At 37.5% G+C, this 16,917-nt stretch overlaps 1 protein-coding gene across 1 annotated transcript in view; it reads right to left on the reverse strand.

Moving 5' to 3' along the window:
* The window catches only part of HMGA1 (high mobility group AT-hook 1), a 36,832-nt gene extending 35,470 nt beyond the window's left edge, over positions 1–1,362 (reverse strand). The window contains exon 1 of the mRNA XM_026719996.2: positions 742–1,362. The gene's annotated coding sequence lies outside the window, so the exon portion shown is untranslated. The remainder of the gene's footprint in view (positions 1–741) is intronic.
* Positions 1,363–16,917: the final 15,555 nt, after the last annotated feature.

Below are 16,917 nucleotides of genomic sequence, written 5' to 3' on the forward strand. Positions count from 1 at the left end.
TCTAAAAAGCCCAATGCACCTGCTATTTGCACACACACACACACACACTTTTTTTTCCAGATCCGCATGTCTATTGGAAGAAACACATTGAAAAAATTAATAAGTGGACGAAAGTAGTGTCGCGCGATTTGAAAATGAACACAGCCCCAGCGTGCATGTATTTGTAAGGATCTCGAGAAAGGGGGAGGGAAACCTGAAACACCAGCCGCCAGAGCTCCAACGCTATAGGAGTCTCTCAGATAGGAGCAAGTTGCAATAAGCAAAGCAGTTCTAACCGCTACCTACTCTCTTCCGGCGTTAAATAAAAAATAAAAAAAAGAGACAAGAAAAGGAATTTTAACCATCCGAGCCGTGATCTGGAGAAATACGTCCATCAGTTTTCCCACCCTGAATAAAATCCGGATCAAGTGCATTAGAATTTAATATTAAAGGCGAAGTGTTGAGAAAAAAATACCCACTTTGCTACAAATTACAAGGCCATTCCGCCTTCCCCAGTCCAGTGAGCCCTGCTAAGACCTCCCTTCCCGCACATATAACCCTTCTTCTCTTACTTGCATGCACGCTGAGAATAAAAGGCTGGAGAGTATTTTATTCCGCATGCCTTACTTGCTTCCTATTGTAAATTCCGAGCACAGATACATTTTATGCAAACTGAAATGACTTTGCAAAATCCGGTTCTAAATTCTGCAAATGCAAAATAAGATTAATGCAACTTTTTTTTTTAAGAAATCACCAACTTACAATTACTCTTATTCGCGAATCTGTATACGTTTTTCCTTGTGTGTTGTGGTGAAATGAAAATAATCCCCCCTTCTGGTTGCTGATGGTTGCAATTGCAGATCTGAAGCAGAACGCAGGGAGACTTGCAGTGAGGGGGGGGAAAAAAGAGAAACAGCGTACAAGCAGACAGGCCCCCTCTTATTTATATAAATTTTTTAAAAAATGTTCCAGGAGGAAGGAAGCTGGGTCAAAATCATTTGCAGAATGAAAAAAGTAAGAGGGAAAAAAAGCCTCCTCTAAATCTTACTGGAGAGAATCCAGAAGCTAAAAATAGCAAAATCACACTCCAAATTAAATAAGGGCAGGCTGACTGGCTAAGGGGAGCTTAGCCCTTCCAGTGGAAGAGAGAAAGAGGGGGAGGGAGGGTAAAGGGGAAGGAGGCGGAGCCATTCGGCGTCTGCATCATCACCTGTGGGTGGAGGAAATATAAAAGAAAGCAGCAAGGGTGATTTTAAAAGGCTGCTTAGAGGGCTCGGGAGAAAGGGGGGGTGGGAGAAAAACAGCGGCTGCGCCGAACTGCGAAGAACAAAAGGAAAACAACGGCGGGAGAGCTACCGTAGCAGCTGTCTTTCCCCTCGCGCCAAAAGATGAGGAAGAAACGGGAGGGAACGCTTTGCAAAACTTTTTTTTTAAAAAAACATCACTGTCCGCTTGCTTTGTTTCTTCGTTTGAAGGGTGGGTGGGCGGGTGGGTGGGATAAATTTCCTGATTTGAAAAGCTCAATGACCCTAAATAGGGTTGAAGCTGATTTAACAATTTTTTTGGAATATAATTTAGGGTCGGTCCAAATCTAGGCGATTGATATATAAAGTTTTATTTTGGGGTCAAAAGTCCTGGGTTTCTTGTTTCTAAATCTGGCCTGGGATTATTGACCGTGGGAATGTAAAAGGTGGGGAATCCCACTTTTAGTTTAGGATGTGAACGTGGTTAAGCTATAATCCCCCCCCCCTTCTAATACATCTTTTTTTTTTCCCAAAGAAATTGAGAGGTAGTAACTACTCTAGGTTGGAGGTGTGTGTTCATTGCAGGCTCCCTAAGAAGAAAATTACAGATTTCCAGGAGTCTTATCTTTCAGTTTACTGGCTTTAAAAATACCTCTTGTATTTGATGTTAACATTTCAGGGTCCTGAGTTTCTATCTAGTGCCATGAATCTCTGACATGGTGAGGTACTAGTGTAAACAATACAGTTCCTGCTTGCCACATATTTCTGAATGTATTTTAACTTGCAAAATATCTAAAACCTATCCTTGCTAAAGAGAAGAACATGATCACCCTTGTGTGATACATATGGAAGGATATGTATTTTTCTAACAAAAATAAAGGCCATGTTTTATCATACCTGCCTTCATATTCTACAATTGCAGATCAATTTTGGAAGGCCAACACATGGAAGAAAGAATTATATTGTTGCTCCTTTACATCATAAATAGAATCCTTGAGGACGTAACATGTTTTCATAATCTATATTGGATAGTCAACCTTTTTATACCTACAGCCCACTTTTGTATCTCAGTAGTAAAGTTTTCTCTAACCGCCCACCAGTTCCACAGTAATGGTGATTTATAAAGTAGGGGACAAAACCCCTACCGCCCACCATGAAAGCTGGAACGCCCACTAGTGGGTGGTAGGGACCAGGTTGACTACCACTGATCTATATCTTCAGACAAACGTTCTATATTGGAAACTACATTAAATATTATGGGGTTAATTTACAAGTGAATATAAATAGGATGGCACCCTTTATAAAAATATCTGGAGTGAAGGAAAGCAAGAACTTTATTGTTCCACGGAAGAGATGACAACAACCAGACATTTTTTCTTTTGTTTTCTTACAAATAAAGTGGTGGTATTCTACCGGTTTGGCCCAGTTTGGCCGAGCCAGTAGCACCAATGAGCAACAGAGACTGAACTGGTTCCAATGCTCTGCTGCTGGGCCCACCTGCCTGCCCAGACTCCCAGACTCACCTTTTGAAGCACAGCTGCTTTGTGCGGCAAGCAAATTGCCACGCGGTAGCTGCTGAAGTGACAGAGTGCAGGATTGCAGGAGGCGAGTCAGAAAGCCTCTGCGCCTGTGCAAAGTGCATGTTCAGCGTGTGCGCACACGCAAAGTACATCCATCAAGCCACACCGAACTGGTAGTAAAAATGTTTGAAATGCACCACTGAAATAAAGGTAACAGTTTTATTAGAAATGTGTACATACTTTCTCATGCTAGTGGCTAGTGGATTTGAACACTAAAGATTGCACTATAAAAATTAGCATAGGCCAAGGGCCTGTATTATATAAATATTTCATAATTTTCTCATTCTGTCATTCAGACTTACTAGCCATTTGAACTCTGAACTAGCTTTCAAAGCCCCATCAAAAGCTTTCAGGGACTTCATATACTAATAAGATTAAGAAACAATCTATTGATCGGCAGAATAAAGTATACAGGCTGGAAAATTTGAATCAAATAGGGTCAAAGGACCTCATAAATGCAAAATAAGTGCCGAATTAAAATCACTTTCCCATTTTTGCAGAAAATACAGAAATATTCATCAGAAATACATTTTGGAGGTGATCCATTCATTCCCTTTCCAATTCTAATCTCAAGCATAGTAAGAAGTGAATTCAATTTAACCCAATGGAATTCTGAAGAAACTTGAACTGCTTGTGAATTAATGAATGCAGCTGGATGGTAACATATAATTGAAAACAAATTCTTCAGTATGCTTATTCCAATAAAAGAATATATATGCCAAGTCCACCTTTTTTTTTTTTATTAAAATGAGTGATACTAATAGTCATGCTTTTGAGCAAATGTGACTAAATTACTGTTTAGGTCACAAGTCTATAGATGTATACTGAAAAAAAATCATCTAATCCAATATACTGTATAATGTACTTGTCTAACATACAAATAAGCATATTTAAGCTCGCAGCTTTCATAGTTTAAACATGAAATATTCATTTATTTATTTGGTTTTTTTTTTAAATTAAAATTTAGGCCTTCATTCCATTATGACTTTATAATCTAAAACAATAGAATACAAACAATACAAAAAAACAAGCATTTGAAAACAAAAACAGACAGTCTCTGCAAGGATCTATAAGCCATTCTAGACCTGGAATGTTTAATGGAATCCACCTACTATTTTGATTGAGTTTAGGGCCCTGCCTCTTTTATCTTTTAATTTTAGCATCCTGGTAGTTATAGAGGCACTTGTTTCCATGGAAAAGCAGCAAGGTGAAAGTACTGTTATCATTTTATTCTTTTAATGGAGTGTTGAAAACTGAAGAAAAGTCAATATGATCAGTAATTTGTACATAGAGCAATATGCGGTGTCGTGTAGGTAGGCTTTTGTAAGCCAATGCTATTTTATAACCCAATAGAGTGTTAAGAAATGTTTACATGATGAGGCTTAGGGCCCTATCCACTCATTCATCTGTCATTGAGCAAGGTTATTTTCTGAAATTTAAACACACTGGAATTATGTTTGGCATGGTCAAAGAAGCTGGTGAAAGAAAGACTGAGTTTTAAAATGGCCTGGATGTTTCTGGGTGTAGCTGGGAAAAAAACAACCAAAACTCCTTAATGGCAGAAGGAGTGAGACAGCAACTTGGAACATTGCTGACTTGGTAGTGCAGCCTGCAGTTGTAACTTGTGACAGTGGAAATTGGGTCACCAGTGACTAACCTGATTTTACAATCATTTCTGTGGTGGTCATTAAGCAAATGCCATGGTCATTAACGGAACCAATGGTTTGCTGTGGGCTGATTTTGTTGAAAACTGGCATTTACTTCCTTTGTAAAATGCAGTTGTGTGACTGCAGGGAGGCCTGTCATAATTTTAAACGTCACCAAGTGACTTGTCATAAATTGAGGACTACTGTATTTTAAACTTCACTCCCTGCTGATCACATGACCTAAGATAGAATATGCAGTTCTAGCCTGCCCCCATGTTTCCCAGTGTACAATTACAGATATGGAATATGAGGGGGGAATAGAAACTTATGCTCTTTCAGATAAAGGGATTGGGTGGAACAAGGTCTGTGTCAACTAAAAAGATACTCCTTTGGTCTTTTTAGCTGCCAGAAAAAGGGAGTGGAGGAAAACAAGGCATTCTTGAAATGCTTAAATAATCACCTCGGTAGCCCAAAGTTGTCGGAGCATAAGAAGGTTATTGGAGAGCATGATGGATGACTCTTGGAGACAGAGGTGTCCCATTGGAAAAGTCAAGGGTTGGGGCAAGGGGGAAATGTATGATCTGATTTTATATTGGCTGCACCCAGCCACCCTCCAACATGGCAGTTTCTAACAAACCAATTTACTTTTTCTGAGATGCAGTTAGAGACTTGATTTGAATGGATTTGTTGGAGCCCTGACAGCCTGCATGTTTTCCTGACCTTTTTTGGGCTACCTTTACCAGATGCTTCCATTTGAAGGGCTCAGGCTCTATTTATCAAGTATTATATAATAATTATTCTGTGTTTCTTGTTTCTTCACATAGCTAGCATAGAAGAATTGTATTCAGGTGAAAGCTGGATGCATGCCGGTATGCATGATGATCTTAGATTTCTTGTATAATGTGGTATTTGGAGACTCTGAATTCTAGTCCCCTTTAGGCATGAAAATCAGCTGGGTGACTTTGGACCAGTCACTCTCTCTTAGTCCAATCCACCATACATTGTTGTTGTGTGGAAAATAGGAGGAGGTTTGAGTTACTTGTAAAGTAATAAAAGCAGGATAAAAACCAAATAAATCGGGGAAATACGTCAGGGAAAATTTATGTTTTGTAGATGGGTCTAAGCTAAGGTGGATGCTGAAGTATAAATTGTTGAAATTCATAATATAATTTGAAGAGAAATTCATTTTCATGTCTCCTGATAATGAATATGTCATTACTGCATCTCGATCAAATGGGGTAAGAGTTAAGACAGTGTTGTTTCAGATTAACTATGAAGATGTTGGCATAGCACTAAAAGTTGTATCTTATGATTCTTGATGAATGTATTTTTTTTGTACACTGAAAGCTTATGCACCAAATTCCTTGTGTGTCCAATCACACTTGGCCAATAAAGAATTCTAGTCTATATTGTAGAGCAGGGATGTCAAACTTGATTTTATTGAGGGCCACATCAGGGTTGTGTTTTATCTTGGGGGGCTAGGGTGGGCATGGCCAAGGTGAGTGTGGCCAGCTCGACATCACCCATGTCGGGAGCTCCTATGGTGGCCTGAGTGCTCTGCCAGTGAAAAACGGGCTCCTGAGCTCTGTTTTCAGCTGCGACGGGCTCCTGCAACCCTCTGCCGAAAACGGGTGGCCTTCCCGAGCTCTGTTTTTGCTGGCAGAGGCTCTGCTGGCTGGTCCTTCACTGTTTCCAGGGCAGCCCCACGGGCCAGATCTAAGCACCTCGCAGGCCGGATCCAGCCCCCTGGCCTTGGGTTTGACACATGGATGTGAAGCTGATTGGCAGTTATATATTATTGCCAGAGGTAAAGTGGTACAAAAATTACACAGTGTGGTGTCAAAGTGTACTATTCTGTCATCATGAAGTCCATGCCTCTGAAGGATGTTGTTATGTAGTACCTCAACATATATTGTGGCTAAGATGGTTTTTCAGGGAGATTGTCTATGGAATTCAATTTTCTTAGAAAATCAGTTCTCTCCAGCAGTTAAAACAGAAGTGGCCATAAAATATGGAGACCTGTGGCTAGATGGGAAGGGGCAGTCCTGCAGCAGGGTTGTTGAAGACCTGAAGCTTATCAGCCAGATAACATAGATTGAAGGCAGGACCTTCTGTATGTATGGGTAGGACTCTCCCTTTGTCCTGTATAGGTAATTCTTGGATAAGAAAAGCAACTGTTCAGATTTCTTATTTTTCCTTTAAACAACTGTCTTATTATTATTAGAGTGCTGAGGATTTTCTTTGGACTTAATATATCTGAGATAAAGCTTTCATTAAAAATGTTATAGAATAGGTACAGATAGCTCTTTATGTTTTACTAGTAGGTTTTTTTCTTTTAAAAAAATCTTTCCTGATTGGTAAATACATTAGATGCCCTGACTATTAGGTAACAAAGGAAATACCTACTAAGCTTTTGAGTTTTTTCTTGCATGTAATGCTGACTGGAAAATACTTCTAAAGTACCCTGGAGTGTTACTGATGACTAGTTTTTGGAAACAATGCAACTGCTGTTGGGCTTATCCCAATGTACCTTCCCACAGCAATTAATAACTTACTTGGTTCATAGCTAAAACTACAGTAGCACCCTATTATCTCTTAAGGTCCTTCCGTGCAATGTAAAATAAAACTATGATTCAAACCAACAGCTGTTGTGCCAGAAGACATGTAATATAGCTGTATATAAGATAGAAGACATAAGTAGTATGAGAGGGTAACAAGAAAAAAGATACTGGCCAGAAGGCATGCCATCTTTTGCCAAGTGCTTCTATTGGCATCAGAGATGAATATTGGACTTGAGATATATAAATAGACGCTTGTCTTTTGACAAAACCTCAGTGTGGATATATTGGGAAGTCAAAATGAAAAGAAGGAAGCCTTACACAGCAATTGCTATTTTAATCCACGCTGTGCAAATTATGTAAAGTATATCAAAAAAAGTAAAAATCATTTTGGCCAAAGTAAATTTTTCACTCATTGTTCTGGAAATCATAAAGAGTGTGTTATAAACCAAGAGAGTGGATTGGAAGAATGTAGAAAAAGGAACCTCACTGGTTTTTAGGTATTCTTATTTCTGAAATGTGTTTTAAAGTGAGCCTGAGAAAAGAAGGGAAAAGAATAGAAGCTAGGTAAAGTGGATCCAGGAACTAAGTTTTTAGTAAAGCCATGCTCTGCTTATTCTGACAGTTCAAATCTAGATTTTGATTCTGATACAGAGACAGGGCCTCAAAGCTCTACCACAAGAGCAAAATTTCTGAGGAAGAAAAGAATTCTGTGCAAGACTGGGAGAGCATTTTGGGAGTGAGGGTCTACTTATGAATTGCGGCCTGTTCCCATTTCTGCAGTTAACTAAGGAACTGTGGTGGCACAGTGGTTAAAATGCAGCATTGCCATAGCCAAGAGTTTGATCCTGATGGGCTCAGGGTTGACTCAGCCTTACATTCTCCTGACGTTGGTAAAATGAAGACCCAGATTGTTGAGGGCAATATGATGACATTTGTAAATTGCTCAGACTGTGCTGTTATAGCACTATGGAGCAGTATATTAGTCTATGTGCTATTGCTATTGCTAACCATGGTCAGCATCAATTGTATCGGTGTAGCTAACGGAAGATTCCAGTATTAATTATCTGACTGAGAATAAATACTAAAACAATGTTTACATTAGACTACTTTAATTTCGCAATTTCAAAGTTAGCATTTTTAAAAAAGAAACTCTATAATTTGACAGAATCTAAAAGTTCTTTGATCTTTGAAGTTATTGGATCTTCCTGACTTGAAAACTAGACTGGAACTTAACTATTGTAATGTCTTCAGTGGTGTTTATCTGTGTGACTGGTCTCATGCTATGTGTGAAATCTGGGACAATAGAGTGAATACAAAGTGGTAAAACCTGATAGTAAGAGCAATAGCATATGTTTCTAATACAATGCGATGCATCTTGTTACACACACTGGGATACAGGATTTTTATAACCATAACAGCTAAAGATGTATTTTGAGCAACTATGTTGTATTTTCTTTTTACTGGAGAACAGTGATATTTAATTTATAATTAAGAGTTTAGGAGCATTTTTCCAGTAATAAAATTAATAGAATCAGATGAGTCAATTAGAGTTATTGTCTGTAGTGTTGTACTGTTACAATACAGCCCCCAGAACTGTTTGGTTTATGTACTTTGAGTAACAGATAAAAGATGTGAAATGAAACAGCTGTGTAGGTAAATTTGCCTAAGGATATTCTTTCATTAGATTGTAAGGTTCCTTTTAGTGTTCTTCCTCTATGAGATTTCAGAATTTATGCTTGTGAAATGCAGAATTGGAGAACTTATGATGATAATAGCACTTCTTGTCAGCTAATTTATAGTCATTAATTTGTTTCAGGAATTTTATATGTTAATACTGTGAAATAGATGATGTTATCTCAGCAAACTTTGAAAACGTATGTTCCAAAACATGCTTCATGTGAGCACACCATTAAAGTATAAACACAGACTTACTGTCCAAAAGAAAGAACCCACATTAAATAATCATTATGGTTTCATTGTGATTTCTTTGTCAAAAACTAAGATAATCAGCCCGCATTCTTAACTCAAAAAGTTTTACCTGCTAACAACTGTATAGCAGGGTAGCAGTGGTACTGAGTGGTTTTCAGTTCCCTCTTAGCAGAAGACAGAGTAATTTCTAATTATTTGGTCCATGAATTTGGTATGACTTGTGGAAATGATGTTTTTTTTCTTATCAATTCATATAGCTCAAAAGTTAACTGACATTCAGGACTTTGGTCTAGCAATATGCAAAAATAAACATGTGTAAGAATAATTTATGTTTTTCTTTTTTAAAAATAAAAGGCATTCTGATTTTTCTGGTATTCTGATATCATATTCATCAGAAATCATTCACATAACTACTTCCCCATGGACTTAATTCAATCTTGGTTGATGCATAAATAGCAAATAAGTGGGTAGCCTTATGGCCATGGAGCATAAAGGTCCCATCAATCATATCCATGGTATTATATAGAGAGAAGGGCATGGAAGATTTGAATAGCTCAACAGTTGTATCTTTATATAATATCTGGCTTTTATCATTGTGGCACATTCACCATACATACATTCATGCTGGACTTAGAATATATTTGTCGTGTTGGGTTTACTGGTTTGCAGATTTGTTCTATAACTATATAAAATTGCTATTCAGCACTTTAGCAGATCTTCTGTCAAGCACAGCTGAGTACCAATAATTCTCTCCTATTCCCATAGGTCAAAAGGCAATCAATTGATTTAAGCAAGGCATGGAGATTGTGAGAAAGGATAAAAATAAAAAGTCATTGACTAGCTGGGTTGTTTTTCATTACTAGGGCAATGACAATTTGTAGAGAAAACCTTTTTAAAAAAAACAGCAAGCCACGCCTTAAAACATGTTTATCTCTTTTGTTTCCTTGCCAGTCTCTCATGCACAAACATGCTAGATAAATCCCCAGTCTCATGTGGATCCTGTGGAGATCAAATGCTGCTGGCACAGATGCTTGTTTACTCAGGAGCTGTGCTTTGCCATATAACACCTGTGTGCTCCCTGGTAGGAATTTCTCCTGGGAAAGAACGTCATGTTTCTGAAGGTGTTATTAGGATAGGCATTATTTAACACTGGTAGATTATCAGATTTTGTCATTGTCTGCTTTCATGTTTTGGCGTGTTTTTTTTAATTGCTCTACTCATTATGCCACTTTTTTTTAACATGGCAAGTCTTTGATAATTGATAAGAATTTCTTCATTTTTTTCAAAAATAAAACAGGCCAAATATTAAACAGTAGATTAATTGTTTCAAAATCATGAATATGTCTAAATTTAGATCATTCTTTGGTTCTAAAATATGCAACTCATCCAATTCTCCTCTGATTTTATTTGTCACCTGACTTAGTATAATGCACCAAAACAATATCTGTTTGCAAATGCCTCATCTCCATTGTAATCAAGCAGCAAATTTTAAGCATATGATAGTTCCTTATGAATGCTTTATAAAATTTATCTTCTGCTCCAACCTCCTTGCTTCACCATCTAGTTGGCACCATTTTATCAAAACAAATATTTCATTTGTAAATAATAGTTTAAAATGATCTAGAGTCCCTATGCAACATTTGGGATTTATGCAAAAGCTAGTGTATCCTACTGGAAATTTGGCTAAAATCAAACCATTAAAAAGGCATGGATATGAAATGTGATTACATTTTTTGGCCAATGGAAAATAACATGACTTATTTTATACTAGTAGATTTCCAATATGTGAAATAGAGATCCAGGAATGTAATCTTGTATTCTATAACACAACTAGTTGTTTAGATGGGATAAGGAGAGTCATGAATATGTGTATTCTAACACCTATAATAATTGTTGGGAAGTGGTGAATTACAAAGTGTAATTTGTCATATCATTAGCTTTAAAGTTAGAATCCTCCAAACTTACATTGGCTAAGAGTTTCAACTGGATGGCTGTATATAATGGAAATTTTAGTCAGATGTATCTGAAGGCCAATATAATGGAGAAAGCTTGCCCTCCATTTCACATATATATGAATGTTCCAAAATCAGTTGAGCCAAGATCTTAAAATGAAATAACTAGAACAGAGGTGTAAAACTCACATTGTCATGGCATCATCATGTGATGTTTTGCAACTTTTTCCCCCTTCGCTAAACTGGGCATGGGTGTGGCCAGCACATGATGCATCCACTCTGCGGGCCACAAGTTTGACACGCCTGAACTAGAACATCCTCTGTGCTTCAGTAATAAAAATGTAACTCCCTTAAACTTTTGTAAACGTGGCAAGATAATAATTTCCCAAACTGTATAATCCAAATGCCAAAAACTTGATGGAAAACGGAATGGTCCAAGGCCTTCCTGAAACTAATTGAAGCCCATTGTGCATATGCTCTAAGTTTTAGGCATCCTTTGTTTGTGTTATCTTCTATGTTTGCATATATAGCTTTTGACTATATTTGTATCCCACCTTTATTATTATTTTTACAAATATCCCAAGGCAGCGAACATATCCAACACACCTTTCCCCTCCTATTTCCCCACAAAAATTATACAGTATCAAAATAGGATAAACAACAGCAGGCAGCAAATATAGTAAAGATTTATGGTTAGTTACTAGAAATTTACACACAACCAAAACAATATTTTGTGCTTTTTAAACATTTTTGTGCTTTAAAGTTACTAATATAAAACAATTTTTATTAGTTGTTATTATTTAAATTGTTTTAAATATATACTTTATTGCCTTTTTAAAAACAAATCTTTATACTAATATTAATAGTTATTTAATTGTCTGATTTACTAGGGATTTTTAATTATTAATTATTTTTATAATGCTTTAAAAAGTATATACATACTAAAAAGCAATATTACGGTAGATTCCTGTTGAGTCTCTTTGAAATGTTTATGAACCAGCGGCCACCACAAAGACGTCCACCCTCAAAAAAACAATTTCTTTTATTCAGCTGACAAGGAGGTTTATGATACCTTGGCTGCCAATTCTATTTTCTAGTTCCTTTAGCAGAACAGCCTAATGAAGCATCTCTGTTAGATATACTGGGCTCTTGTAGATGGCAGAAAAACTTCCATGTTAAATGGCACAAAAAAGCGGAAGGTTTTTTGAGGTTTTCAAAAAATGAGGTTTTCAAGGCATATAAATTGCTGGGGCTCATCTTTAATAATACTTACACCCTTACTCTTCCAGTCACAATTCAGTGAGCTTTTCTAATTCTTGTTAATTTATTTTCAAAAGTAACATAGAAATAAGCATTGTTAAGAACATTTGCTGTGTTCACACATGAGTTCAGTATGTGTTCAGGCCTTATGTCTTACTGGATGAGAATTCTGGGAATTATATTTTGTTTTCTTCAAGTAGGGAAAATGCTACCTTATTACATTAACAGACTAACGAGCTTCATTAGCAGGATCCAGAAGTGCTGTAAGAAATATGTTGGAAACAGGCCTAAAAAGAGAAAACGGTTTTACTGATTAACTTGGGTAATGATTCTTTGTGAGTGATGCAAAGGGTCATTAATAGGGACATGGGTTGCAGGGAGTCCATCTGTCAAGATCTTTAATCAAAGTGTTTTATTACAACTAGTATCTTCTGCGAAACAGCAAGGGCAAATGCACAGTGGCAAGTCACTGATCATCGAAGGCAACCCAGCTGTCATTAAAGGTCTTCCCTGAATAGATGGTCTGTTAAGAGAACCTGCTTGTTTGGGATACCTTGTTTATCTCTTAGAATTTGTAAAGAGGAATATTAGGAAATAATATTGCTGAGAAACTGTAAGGTAGAATATATCTCCAAGGCTTCACCTCTTTGAACATTTTTGCAGCCTAGAGCCTAGACACTAGGTAGAGAAACAATTGCTATTTGTGGTCTATGCAGGATGCTATCAGCATAATCTGGCATTGTTGGACAACTTTAAGATCATGTTAACCAGTTCTGGATTGGATTGACTTATTTGCCTTTTTCCCCTAGCTGGAAATAAGTGGTGGGTGGTTAATTTAGGGTACTGTAAATAATTTACTCATTGCTGATGCTGATAATTTACTCATTGTAGATGCCCTACGGGGGGAGGGGAGGGGGCTGGATGCTTCATTTTTAGCCCTCTTTGGATCTAGAACTAGACTATAAGTCTCAGATGCATACTATTTCCCAACAAAATCTGGGGAGATGAATCCTGAAGACTTCCAAAGCTATAATAGAATCTTGAAATTACTTCTGACAAAGCTATCAAAATCTTAAATATGGTGACAGAATTATGAATTGTGAAAATATTCAAGCTTTGCTTACATACTTTGCACCATGTAATCTAACTGATTTTTCCATATCTTTTACCCATTGAATGGAAAACAGAAATTGTCATACACAAAAATTTAGTCCACATTGCCCTGGGTTTGTGGTTTATTTTGGCAACCCATCTATAATCTGATGATAGATTAAAATTAGGTGGATGGATTAATTTAATGAACAATGGAAACAGCTAGGTATATAGTTCAAATATTTCTGTGGAAGTTGCAAAACACTGTTACCAACAATAATTTTTTTAAAAATATGTTTTGTACTTCTGGTCTCTTGATGGATTTCTGGCAGGATCAGTTTGTCAATTCTTAATAATTGCTTACTTTAAGTAAAGAACCCGCATGAATGATGTAAATATTTCACTTATTTTTTAGCATCATGGATTTAGCAATTTTAATATTATATAAATAAAGCTATCTATTGTTTTCCTGAGAATAGTAGGTAAAGCCAGACAAGATTGATATTATACACTAAGCATAGCATATTCATGTAATTTATGAGGAATCCAAATGCCTTTGACCTTTTTGAGTAGTGTTTTAGTTTCCCCACTGTTTTCTTGCTACAAAATAACAATAAAAACAATCCATTAAGGAGGAAAAGACAGAATAATTGAATAGGTTTCTCATGAGAATGTTTTCCGCAATATAAAAAGCTAATACAATCTTTGGTTGTATAAACTGAGGCATAGAATCAAAATCATGCGAAGTATTAGCACTGCTCTAGTAAGGCCAAACCTGGAATACTGCATTCACTTTTGGTCACCACATTACAAAAAAGATGGTGAGACTTTGGGGGGGAAAAAAGTGCAAAGAAGAGCAAGTAAGATGATTAAAGGCCTGGAGACAAAAACATGAAGAATGGTTGCAGGAATTGGGTATAGCCTTCCTAGAGAAAAGAAGGACTAGGGGATGACATGATAGCAGTATTCCCATATTTGAGTGGCTGCAACGAAGAAGAGGGCTCAATTTATTTTCCAAAGCACCAGAAGGCAAGACAAGAAACAATGGACGGAAACTAATCAAGGAGAGAAGCAACCTGGAATTAATTAATTGTCCTACCAGCGAGGACAATTAATAGAACAGCTTTAGAAGTTGTAAGCAGGGGTGGGATTCTACAGCTTCGCACCTATTTGCTAGAACCAGTTGTTAACATTCTAAGCAGCTCAGAGAACTGGTTGTTAGAAGAAATTACTGGCCTAATCCTGTAAGGAAGGCAGGAAGGAAACATTCTGGTGTTGCTTACAGACACTGCCTCTCTGTTAACCCTTATTACATTCTCGGCATGACTAGACTTCCTGTCTCTGAAACTTCTCTGGAGATTTTTTCCCCGTCTTTTGCTGGTACTTTGCTTGTGTGGAGTGACCAAAGTTACAATGGCACTGAGAAAAGTGATTTATGACCATTTTTCACACTTACGACTGTTGCAGCATCCCCACAGTCATGAGAGGCCAGGCGAGGAGATGCGTGCCTCGATGTGAGTGATATTGAGTTGGCCACGCCCAGCCAATAACATGACCATCAAGCCATGTCCACCCAGTCACATGACCACCAAGCCACGCCCACCACTTAAGCCAGGCCCATAGAACCAGTTGTTAAAAATTTGAATCCTACCCCTGGTTGCAAGGGCTACATCACTGGAGGTTTTTAAGAAAAGACTGTATAGCCACCTATCTGAAATGGTATAGGGCACAGCTGTCAAACTTGCAGTGTCACATTGCTGATGCATGACGTATCACAACATTTTCCCCCTTTGCGGAGCTGGGGTAGGCATAGCCTGCAGACTGCCAATTTGGCACCCCTGGTATAGGGTCTCCTGGGGTTGGAGTAAAAGACCTCCAAGGGCCCTTACACTCTATTCTGATGGACTAAATGATATGGTTCTTGTATATATGATTTGGTGGGGTACATAAGATCCATAAATCAAATAATTTTTATCAGGATTCCTAACTTGCAGATCTGATCATTGTGAACATGTATTTATATTCACGTGGAACAATATTTTTCCATCTGATAGACTATTTTCCATTTATACTCTTCGCAAGATGTGCAAAGCATTCAAGGAAGTACATTGTGAAGTATATTAACTTGAGCAAAGCATCCCTTCCTAAAACCAGCTGCACCCTTGGGAAGACTTGCCCTGGTTCTTGGAGTATGGATATACAGAAAAGAATTCTGTTGGGATTGCCAGTGGAGTGGCTGTGTATGGATGCATATGCAAATAGTTGAGGATAGCCTTTAAAGTAGGAGTAAATGTTTTCCAAAAGAAGCAGCTTATTTAACATTCTAGATACCACATTCATCCTAACATGCTTTGCAAATTATCCTTTTTAAATCCTTTATACCACTCTCCATCTTTGTGATAACTGAAATAACAGCCTTCTTTTAAGATTTATAAATGGTGAGAGCAATAATAGTGACAAAGAAAAAAGGATACTGGAAATGCATTTGAAGGTCAATGAAGATGATGCAGTAAAGCTTGTTGTTGTTAGTTGCAAAATTGTGTCCGACCCATTGCAACCCCATGGACAATGTTCCTCCAGGCCTTCCTGTCCTCTACCATCCCCTGGAGTCCATTTAAGTGACTCCATCCAGCCACCTTATTCTCTGCCATTCCATTCTTTTGCCCTTAATTGTTCCCAGCATTGGGCTCCTTCCTTCTCATTAGGTGGCCAAAGTATTTGAGTTTCATATTCAGGATCTGGCTTTCTAAAGAGTAGTCAGGGATGATCTCTAGGACTGACCAGTTTGATTGCCTTGCAGTCCAAGGGACTAAAGCTAGGATACCATACAGACTTATTTAGTACTGGAGCGACGAAACTGGCGTATAAGAAAGACCAAATAAAGAATAGAAAAGAGACATGGCAAGACAAACTATTACATGGCCAGTACATTTAAAAAAAAAAAGGCAAAGCAGATAATAAAACCTGGCAATGGATAGCAGGAAAGTTTAAAAAAGAGACACAAGGGCTAATTCTGGCTGCACAAGACCTTAAGAACAAATGTATACAAAGCCAGAATTAAGAAAACAGCAACAGCTAAAGGAACAGTGGACTACCTGTTTAGCTGCTGCAAGAAGATTGCTCAGACTGATTACAAACAATGACTCGACAAAGTAGCTACAATGATGCATTGGAAGACCTGGGGAAAAAAATATAATTTGTTTGCAAACAGTAAAAAGTCTAAAAAGAACTGGTGGAACCATTCAATGAAGAAAGTAATAAATATAAAGAAATTAAATTGAACTAGGATTTTCAAATTCATACAGACAGGCACCTACCACATAATACCCCAGACTTAACAGTTGTTGATTAGAAAGAAAGAAAAGTCTGGATAATGCACATGGCAAGACCTGGAGACAACAGAATAGAAGAGAAAGAACTGAACAAAATAACAAAACACAAAGGCCTGCAAATAGTATGACTGTGGCAAAACAAATCAAAATAGCAAGGTATATTCTTAAAACAACTGGATCACTGCTTGAACACTTTTTGACGTTGACAAAATAATCATCAGTAAATTAATTGCAAAAGGCAGCTTTATTTGGAACAGCTTACATCCTGCAACCATCAAACTTCAACATCTTCCTATCCTAGGTCCTTAGGAAGGACTAGACGGGTGGATAAAAATGTCAAAT

Source organism: Pseudonaja textilis, chromosome 3, assembly GCF_049901715.1.
Source record: "Pseudonaja textilis isolate UNSWEBS1 chromosome 3, rPseTex1.2, whole genome shotgun sequence".
Lineage (NCBI taxonomy): Eukaryota > Metazoa > Chordata > Lepidosauria > Squamata > Elapidae > Pseudonaja > Pseudonaja textilis.